The 11126-nt window shown below is 39.0% G+C and overlaps 1 long non-coding RNA gene across 1 annotated transcript; it reads right to left on the bottom strand.

The window, feature by feature from the left end:
* Positions 1-339: 339 nt before the first annotated feature.
* Positions 340-5117, bottom strand: LOC123583916. The gene is made up of 2 exons (XR_006705045.1): positions 4892-5117; positions 340-3711 (listed from the first exon to the last, which is right to left on the bottom strand). It is a non-coding gene; the product is annotated as an uncharacterized LOC123583916 (long non-coding RNA).
* Between the last annotated feature and the right edge of the window lie 6009 nt (positions 5118-11126).

The raw sequence follows: 11126 nt of genomic DNA, 5'->3' as shown, positions 1-11126 counted from the left end.
CCTCTTTCATGGTAATTTTTTTTTTTTTTTTTTTTTTTTTTTTTTTTGCCATGGTGTCTTTGGCTGGGAAACATCTGAAGACATTTTTCTTGATAAGTACTAGATGAAAGTTTCAAGTTTCAATGGACTTTTTGCTATCATCTGAAGGTTTCCGTTGAATGCATAAGACAGCCAACATTCAAAGCTAGTTTTGAGGATTTCATCGCCAAATGTTACTCCCCCCCCCCCACCTTCACTTTATGAGCTGAGCGGTATACTTAAATCACATGTACCTGAATAAGGTAAATGTTGAGTTTAAAGAATTAAGAGGAGGAGATATAAATCATTTTTCTTTTGCAATTGGAAGGCATATATTAATTAATTTTATTTTAAAAATTAAATCATATGATTGAAAACAAAACAAATAAGCATTTCAGTCTCATATCTGTGAAATAGTCGCTGGATGCTCTGAAGGCAGGAAGCAGCTTGGACGTCATATTATTTAATCATTTTCTAAATAAACAGCAACATATGTCCCAAACCTAAAAGTCTAACATAAATGTACTTTGTCAGTTAGACACTGAAACTTGAGACTAATGAACAGAAGGTAGAAAATTATTTAATGGCACAATATGGTTGTAACCCTGAGAAAATACCAAAGAGCTTAAGAAGTCCCTTCAGACAGTGGCCAGACAAAACAAGAGCTTCTCTGACCCAACAAACAATCTGTCCCCAAACTAAGAAGGGCTGAGAGGCCCTTCTAGGTCACCACCCTGCCTGAAGACAGAGCAAACATCATTCCAGAGAGACAAGAATCACCCATTTGTCCAAAGAGCTCCTCCACTTTCTCCCAAAAGCCATCAAGATGCCTGCAGCCTCCACGGCCACTACCTCCTACTTTTCATCCAGCCTGAATCCGTCTTTGCTGTGATTCAAGTCTGTTCCCTCTTGGTTTATCCTTAGTGAAGACAAAGAACAGTCAGTCTGTCGCCATCTTCTCACACTGATAATCTATCATATACTTAAGACGATTTGCTGTCGAATTGTGGACTTTTTCTCAATGAATTATTCCCAGTCCTTTAGCCTCTCCTCTCGGACCTAACTGTTTTTAGCTCTTCAATCGTACCTATGGCTCCCCTTCGAACAGACTTCATGCTGTCCCCTCCCAACTTGGAGTGCAGGCCTGGACACTCTATTCCACTGGTGTGCTGACAGTGCCGATTAGAATAAGGTTGTTTCCCAACACACCAAGCAGAAACACAGAGAGGAACAAACACTAGAGACAGAAAGGCCTAACAGGCTTCCAGTCTTTGCTTCTAGGCTAGTCCCAAGATCCCAAGGTACCTTGTCTCCTAATAATAGCTACTTTTGCTTAGGTTGACTTCACTATTTTCTGACACTTGCAAACTTTTTCTCACAAGTACAACATCTGTGTTTAACAGCTGCTTCCAAATACCGCTGCTTTAAGACTGACAAGGCCCAGGTACAGGGCAAGGCAGAAAGAAGTTCTTAACAGCAAAATGCTAAAGCATTTGACCATTTGACCCTTTCTGGAGACTCTATCCCAGATATTGCCTCTTCCGTCTTTGACCCACCACCACTTAAGCTTCACAACTCCTGAGGATTTGATACTTCTAGCTAGCTCTACCTAGATGACTGGTCCATTATCTTGGACGATAACACCCAACTCAACATTCCCAACTGCACAGCCATGGCCCCTTTCCCAGCCTTTGCTAGGGTTACAACCACCTGTTCGATGCCAACATTTCACAGAAGCTGAGAAAAATATAAAGTACGTCTCACTGTCTGGGCCTAAAACATCCTACCTACTTGCCTTCTGCTGATTGATCCACAACTTATCCCAAAGTCACTGGATTCCTTAGCAATATCTAAATCATCAAGGAATTTGCTATGCCAATAGTTAGCAGTGTAACCTTCAACAAAGTGCTTTATGATTCTCTAGTTCTGTTTCCTCATCTGTTTTCAGACTTTTTTTGTTTCTCTCAGCACTGGCACCTATGGACACATAGCCCAGTGGCCAATAGCCTTGACTGTCAAATCACAAGACTCCCCTTAGTCCCTGATCTCAATTCCCCTTTAAAAAGCTACTTAAACTCCATGACTATTAATAGACAGAATAACTTCCAGGCAACGCACCTCCAAAAGACTGTCCCCTGGAAACATGTGGCATCTTTCTCAGTCTTTGAATTTTCCCTTACCAAAAAAATTAAAAGGATCCTTCTGAATACGCAGAATTCTACTTAACATGTGAAACCTACTCCAACTCTGGCTCTTTTACCTAAAAAACCATTTTTAGCATTTTGAAACATTTTTATTTCCATACTATGTAAAAGTTATATCTGCAATTATTTCCCTTCCTCCCTTCCTTTCTTTCTTTCATTTCCCTCAGGTTTATATCTCTGCATTAATCCCCCTTGAATTCTTCTGTTTTTATCTTCAGTTACTTCCCCAGCTTATCTAGCCTAAGGCTACCCTTACCTTTCCAAATTCCCATTCTGGGATCCTCTAAGAACTTAACCAGGTTTTATTTTCATTTAATTTCCCATCAATGATTAACACTGCTGCTGAGCAGTGAACTTCTATTTAAATAATCAGCCATATCAGGGGAGAGGTAACATGGCTTACTTGGACAATTTTGTTGTACACATTTTGTATCTTATGTCTGGACTCCCCCCTGTAGTCTACCCACAGTTGCTGGGACACTACACCCAATCCATTATCCAGAAAATGGAAATAGTTAATTCTAAGTGATTTATTGCAGCCCCATCTCTTTCATAATGTCATAAAAATTTATAACACTTAAAAGCCAATGATCCCTGAGGTCATTTATCCTCTAGAAAGAACAAGTTTGGTCTTGTGGAGCAGAATCTATTTCAGGTGCAGTTCTCACATTATAAGACATGTCCCTCAGTGCACAACATCAGGGCAGCCTGCAAGCGCCCAGCATCCGTTTGGTGCCCTGATGGTGCAAAGCCCATTAGATGGAGGCAGGTGGGCTCTTACCATTCAGAGGTAAGGACCAGCATTTCAGCAACTCACTTCAGCCTCAATGTCAGATGTGGTTTCACAGAGAGATAATGATCCCCTTCAAACAATAGGAAATCACCGAGGAAAGTTATTATGTCACTGTTAAAAAATGTACTTGATTATCCCACCCTAGCTGCTACCTAATCTGTTTTATTTCTAGAGGCTCCTGAGTGGGAAGACTTAAGCGCTTGCACATTCCTAGCTCATGAAGTAATTGCATTCAATGTACACCAGATATTGGTAGCAGAATGTGAGCAACTGGTGAATAAGGGGGTGAGGTAACTGAGGAATGAGGTAGCAGTCAAAGAAGGCACAAATCTACACCCAGGGTGACAGAGCTCTGACCCCCTAACGCCAGTTGGAGAAAAAGGAAGGATCCAACAAATGAGGGCTGCTTACAGAACACCAGCTGGCCTGACGTGACTTCTCCAGCACCATCTGCCTCCAAACAGGCTCTCACCTGGGCTCCAGGCTGCTTCCTGGGGGAGCCCCAGGCTATGAGCAATACTGATCCCCACTGATAGCCACCTCTCCAGAGGGCCTCCTTTGGGAGCGACCAGTTGTCCAGGTATTAGATTCAGTCTCTCACCCTCAGGCAAGCGTGAAACTAACCTTCTCTGATGACCTTCTTTCAAGCCTTCTGCTCCCTGTCTGCTCCTGTAAGTAAGCAGTTCTCCTAAATTCCTGATAAAAAGGAACACAGACATATCTCATATCACTGAAAGTCGGGCTTTCCACATTGCCCCCACAAAATATTATGTAGCCTTTTGAAATGATGATGCAATTATACTTACTGACCAAAAAAGAGTTCACGCTAGATCGTTAAATTGAAAGTGTAGTGAACATTGATCTGACAGTATTTTTTTTTAAATAAATGTTTATGTGAATATTTTTTGAGGCATAAAAAATATTAACTGTGGTCATCTCTGGAGAGTGGAATTATAGGTTATTTTTTTCATTTTGCCCACCCATGTTTTCTAATTCTTTGATGAATGTGTACTGAATGTATAATTTTTTAAATAAGTTAAGAGAAAGAAATCCAGTCTCTAAATATGTGGAACAATTTTTTTCCCCCTTTTTTTTACATTAGGGACTTTTGAGACAGCAGTTGTTGAACAGGGACACTACAGTTCCCTAACTCTGGGAGAAATCTCCATTGGCCACAAGAGTTCCCTAAGAGTACTGTGCCCCACAAAGGAACAGTGGAGCCTTATAAAGAAAATTGAGGCCTTGGAGAACCACTGATTAAACACAGCAGAACTGCAGGAGGCTTGAAGGGAGAAGTCCAAGTAACATGACTTTAAAAATTTGTTTAAAGGAAATAAAAGTACCCTTTAAATAAAATATATTGATTTTGAAACCTTGACTATGACCTTTTCTTGATGATCAAAAGCAGAATTTTATTCATAACCACTATAATTTTCGTTTTTTATTTTTACCACCACTACATAATATAAAACATCTGCTGCCCTTGGACTATCCTCCAATTTGCCCACTACCCTCCATGTATCCAGGCCCACGCCTCAACCACGATGCTGTTTTTAACTGTATTCTTTCTGTGCTTCCTATCAACTATACAACTTGTTTGGTTTCAATAATATAAAACCTTTATGTGATTATTTAAAATTTAATGTGTATATGGCTTCATCTCCTAAGAAGATTTAAGTTTACTACCAAGAGATCTTGCGAGCTGTCCCCAAATACATTTTTTCCTTCTTCCAGAATAATGGACTTCCAGTTTTACCTGGGGCACATAGCCAGCCATAACAAAGTCCACATTTTCTAGCCTCCTTGCTATTAGAAGTCACAATGTGATTAAGTTCTGGCCAGTGTGAGATAAATAAAAGAGCTGTGTGCAACTTACAGGAAGTGCCTTTCAAGAAAGGAAGCGTGCTCTTCTTTTCTCCTTTTTCTTGGAAATGTTGATGTGATGGCTGGAGCTCAAGCAGTCAGCTGGGACCCTGAAGTGAAAGTCAGATGCCAGAGAATACAGAGCAGTAAGACATGGATACACTGGGCCCTGATGATATTATGAGCCTTCCCTAACTGCCTGGGTTGTTTTCCTCTAGATTAATTTCATGTAAGAAATAGATTTCCACAGGGGCGCCTGGGTGGCGCAGTCGGTTAAGCGTCCAACTTCAGCCAGGTCACGATCTCGCGGTCAGTGAGTTCGAGCCCCGCGTCGGGCTCTGGGCTGATGGCTCAGAGCCTGGAGCCTGTTTCCGATTCTGTGTCTCCCTCTCTCTCTGCCCCTCCCCCGTTCATGCTCTGTCTCTCTCTGTCCCAAAAATAAATAAACGTTGAAAAAAAAATTTAAAAAAAAAAAAAAAAGAAATAGATTTCCGTCCAGCTTAAGTCTTTGTTACTTAAAAAAAATTTTTTTTAAGCTTATTTATTTATCCTGAGAGAGACAGAGACAGCACGAGTGGGAGAGGGGCAGAGAGAAAGGGAGACAGAGAATCCCAAGTAGGCTCTGCACTGCCAGCACAGAGCCCAACATGAGGCTTGAACCCACGAAACAGTGAGATCATGTCCAGAGCTGAAATCAAGAGTTGGACACTTAACTGACTGAGCCACCCAGGTGCCCCTAGTCTTTGTTATTTTGAAGTTTCTGTCACTCACTGATGAACCAAATCCTAACTGGTAAAAACGATGAACACATTTTCATTCACTCCACAAATATTTCTTGAGGACCTACTGTGTGCCAAGCACTGTCCTGGTGCTGTAATATAGCACTGAACAAAGTAGACAGAATCCCTCTCCTCTTTTCCACTCATGGAGCCCACATTCTAGCTCAGCATCCACATAGCTCCTAACACAGTGCTATACATATGGGAGGTACTGAAATAGCTGATGAATAATTCAACAATGAGCCCTCCTGTTTTATCTTTTGGTTTAAAACTGATTTGGTGTTCATAAATCTGACAACCTTTGTACAAATAATGCTCAAAGGGAAAATTCACAACTACTTTTTAAAAAGAAACATCATTGGGGTGGCTGGGTGGCTCAGTCAGTTAAGTGTCCGGCATTGGCTCAGGTCGTGATCTCACCGTTCATAAGTTCGAGCCCCGCGTCGGGCTCTGTGTTGACAGCTCGGAGCCTGGAGCCTGCTTTGGGTTCTGTGTCTCGCTCTCTCTCTGTCCCTCCCCCACTTGCATTCTCTTTCTCTCAAAAATAAATAAACATTTTTAACAATTTTTTTAAAAAAGAAACAAAATTATTTAACCAACCTTTCCTGTTACCATACTCCCCCCTCCACCAAAAATAGGTAAACACATTAACAAAACCTATTGTTGCCTTTTGAGTTATAATAAACAATGACAGAGCCATTTTGATAGCTCAAAATAATGCACTGTAGTGTTAAACATACTCTCTACGCATCCATTTCCTTACCCATAATGAGGATATGTATATGACTGTTGTGAGAAGTAAATGAGATAATGTCTCAGAAGCAGTTAATAAATGTTAGCTATATTCAGTTGATAATAAATATTAACAGCTTTAAAAATAGTCATAATCCCTAATTTAGTAATTCCATTTCTGGGATTCTATCCTAAAAAAATAATCCTGAGTGTGAGGGGAAATTTTATGAAAAAAAATCGCTCATCCCAGAGTCATTTTTAATAGGCACAGACCAGAGATTTAGTGGCCTTTCCCTGCCACCCTGACTTTTATCCAGTGGAGAGCTGAGGCCTTGTGCTCTGGCCCAAGCCAAGATCTATAAACCTAAGACTAGCTGGGAAAATATAGACAGGGTTAGAAGCAAAATGAACAGAGAATTTAAGTTCAGCTTCCTGGCCTTACCAGAAGGAACAGTTCAAAATGTCAAGTACATCGGGGTAGAGCAGAGCAAGAGAGCCAAAATGAAGCTTGACCTCTGAGATCAAGCTCCTTGAGGGAACAGTCTAGAATGTGGATTCTGGAGACATGCCCTGAGAACGGGTGGGGAAAGGAAGGAAGAACATTTCAGGCAGAGTTGGTGGGTGGGCCAGAGTTGCTGGGTCCTGAATAGAAATAAAATAAATTTCCATCATGGGAGGAATGGCTAAATAAACTATTGAATACAACAATAAAATATTATATATCATTTAAGTACATATATAATAAATATATATTTAATATATAATATAAATATATATAAATATATACACACTTACATATATACATTATATACTTATATACAAGTTTATATATAAGCATATATATGTATGTGTATATACATATACATATTTTTATGTATAGGACAGCAACTATGGCATATGCATAGAAAAAATACTTAGAGGAACCACATCAAAATATTAAGAATTGTTTGATTAGTAGAGTAATGTTGATTTGCCTTATTTTTGAGACAGAGACAGAGTGTAAGCAGGGGAGAGGCAGAGAGAGAGGGAGACACAGAATCCGAAGCAGGCTCTAGGCTCTGAGTGAGGCTCAAACTCATGAGCCATGAGATCATGACCTGAGCGGAAGTCAGATACTTAACTGACTGAGCCAGCCAGGCACCCTGATTTGCCTTTTTTTTAATTTTATTTAATGTGTAGGTTTTAAATAACTTTTAACTTAAAAACTTGGGTGTGAGGACAAACAGAAAATTAGGCACATTTATCTAAATGTTACAATGCTATCTTCCACAAATTTGTTTTTTAAGAATAAAATATGTGTGTCTTAGGCAATGAGCCATATTTTCAGCCTCTTAAATCCTTTCCTCTAAATATCAACTAATGAGATTCTGGAGAAAGAATGTTTCTCCCTTGGCCTAGTTTTGGCTTTGGGGGAATAACTGTAACTCTTTCCTAACATGGGATATCATTTAGGGGACAAAGCTCAAAAAAGTCATTTATGGGATAAATGCTAGTGGCCAGCAAATCACTGGGTCCGTTCCAAAGATTCTAACTTCGTAAACCTTATTCACACATTACATAAAGAAATACAAAAGAAAGCAAAGGCTACAGATATAAGGACTGTTACATTCATCACATTGTATGTTCTTTTCATTCCTATTAGGAACTTCTTGACAGAATGGGTGTCATTTCAGTCTCTGAATTCACCAGAGCACAAGTTCATCTTTCATTCTGGTAACTCTATAGCTATGGTCAGAATCAATCAATCCATACAACAGATTCACCACATGATTATCAATTTCAACCATTAGGCCTACTAAAGACTTCCCATGAATGCTCTGAATCAACTGAATTTAGGCAAATATTTAGAATAACATCCTTTTATCAAGGATTGATTTTGAATGTAATTTTTTAATTGTATTTATTTATTTATTTATTTGAATTTTTAAATTTTTTTAAAAGTTCCTCTAAACACTTGAGGAAATGTAAATGTGTCCTAGATATTACATATAAATGCGTTTACATGGGAAGGCAGAGACCTTTCACTTTAAAAATCAAGTGGCAAAATAGCAAGTAAGGTATGATTTCATTCTAAGAACCAAAATACATATATATATGCATAATTGGCTAGGGATCTGGAAGGATATACAACAAAAGGTACATAGGAATCCTCTCTGAATAATAAAAATAGTGTTTCATATTCTTATTTTTTGCTTATTTGTATTTTTAAATTTTCTATAATACACATATACTGTATTTGTAATCATAAAAGATTATTTTCAATAAAAAAAACCTCCCCTTACAGTTGAAAATAGATTCCTTTATTTCCTGCTTCTAGCTAAGTACAACATTCAGAATAAAATGTCAGAACCCACTAGAAAGCCAGAAATGTGGGAATAGCCTCCACTTAAGGAATATAAATTTAAAAAGAAAATCTCATGGGGAAAAAGATGCTTCTGCAAGATTTCCCTGCCCGAGTTTGCCAGTTCAAAGACCTAACACATTTTGTATAAGAATTTAATAAATACATAGACTTTAGGATTGTTTACGAAAACCAAATTCTACTCTGATCATTTTGTTTCATGAAACTCTCTAGGCTGCAACTCTATATCCTCATGTCTGCTTATAGCATTCCCTTTAAAATGTAACAGCTAGAGGAACTAGTGATATATAGGACATTTTTTATATTTTGGTAAGCCTGAAATATTCATCTGTTATACTTAAATATAAAGGTAAATTATTCATTGACCACTTCAGCTGTAATGATTCTAAAGCAGCTGTTATTTACCTAGGCAACAGTCCTCATATTAAAATAATTCTCTGAATCAGCTCTTGGCTCCATGCTGCTACTCCTTATGTTTAACAGATAGATTGTATCAGCTCCAAAAAAGCACTATGAGCCAAGGAGTAAATAGCCATTTTCAAAAGCATAATAATATACCATAGTTATATTATAGTTAGAGATATGATGATCAGGTAAATAATTAAAAGCGACAAGTCTAAAATCAAACAAAATGATCCCAAGGAAACAAAAGGCACTTTTATGTCACCTTTCCAGCATTATATGTACATATAAAGAATGTATATATATATATATATATTTTAGCCCCAAAAGAAAAAGTAGTATAGAAATAAATTATATAGCTGCCCTCTACCTTCCAAATTAAAGGTTTCCACCTAGAAATAAGTAAAACAAAATTGACTGTGCCAATCCTAAACACACTCCCCTCCTCAACATTGATAAAAGATTTTCTTGCTTTTAATGACTCATACAATTATATGACATTTGAAAACCAGAACACTGAAAGCCTATATGTGTTTATGTGTTTTCAGAGTAGGTGGGAAATTTGGTGGGGGGGGGGGGGGGGGGGAGGGGAGCGGGGGGAGGGGAGCACACATTGATGGGCTCTCTGGCAGAACTCTTCTGGGTCCTTGAATTCCATCCATATAAAGATAAACGGGTCAGTGGATTCTGGTTCTGCCATGGCAGTGTGAGTCCACTATAGCCTAGCCCTCCTAATGTTTACAATTAAAAACTCTGATAAAAATATGAGAGCTGGAAGGAACTACCTGAACACCGTGAAGTAAACAAAAGCAGTGGCTCTGGGGGTATGGGTGAGTTTTCCATTTGCTTTCTTTTCTCATGCCGCTTTATCCTGAGGACAGGACCCAGTTTCAGAGCAGTGTGTGCTATAGGCAGCTAAACGTCCAATAGAAACATGTCTTTTCTATCCAGAGGAACCAGGAAATGTTAAGCCTATGGGGTGGAGTGAGTGGGGAAAATTCCCAAAGAGGAATGAAGTATAGAAAGAGGTTCCCTAATTCTGTGTATTGGCTCCATCTACCATCTGAGCCAAGCATGCAAGGTACAGATGTAGCAAAAGTTTTGAGAATTTTTTGTTTTAAGTAGGCTTCATGGCCCAGCATGGAGCCCAATGAGGGGTGGAGCCCAACATTGGGCTTGAACTCACCACCCTGAGAGCATAACCTGGGCTGAGATCAAGAGTCAGAGGCTTAACAGAATGAGCCACCCAGGTGCCCCAAGGCTTTGAGAATTTAAATGAGATATGAACCACCTGCACAAGTCGCAATCTAATCACTGAACTATATACGTGCAGGACAGACACAAAGTGGTACAGCAAAAGCTTGTATGAATTAACTGAGACTTAAACCACTGCCCACAAAGGTATGAAGAACTTAGGTCAGAGCCTAAATGGGTTGATTACCTGCTAAAGCAAAACCATCAATATTCTCCTAAGGATTATAAAAGGCTCAGACAGAACCCATATAATATTACATTGACAATGTTCAGAATACAATCTGAAATTACTTGACAACCAAAAAAAAAAAAAAAAAAAAAAGATGTAATCAATTCTGAAGGGAAAAACAACTGATAGATGCCAACCTGAAGATCACCTAAATGGTGAAACTACCAAAGACTTTAAAGGAGCTACTATAGGGCACCCAGGTGGCTCACTCGGTTAAGTGTCCAACTCTTGATTTCAGTTCAGGTCATGATCTCACAGTTCATGGGATTGAGACCCACCCATGTCGGGCTCTGCATTGACAGCACAGAGCCTGCTTGGCATTCTCTCTCTCTCCTTCACACTCCCTATCACCCACTCATGTGCACACTCTCTCTCTCAAAATAAACAAATTTTAAAAAAGAAAATAAAAAATAAAGGAGGTATTGTAACTATGCTCCATGAGGTAAAGGAAAACACATTTGAAATGAATGAAAAGACAGAAATCTCAGTA

This window comes from Leopardus geoffroyi, chromosome B3, assembly GCF_018350155.1.
Source record: "Leopardus geoffroyi isolate Oge1 chromosome B3, O.geoffroyi_Oge1_pat1.0, whole genome shotgun sequence".
NCBI classification, from domain to species: domain Eukaryota; kingdom Metazoa; phylum Chordata; class Mammalia; order Carnivora; family Felidae; genus Leopardus; species Leopardus geoffroyi.
This window is presented reverse-complemented; position numbering and strand designations above follow the sequence as displayed.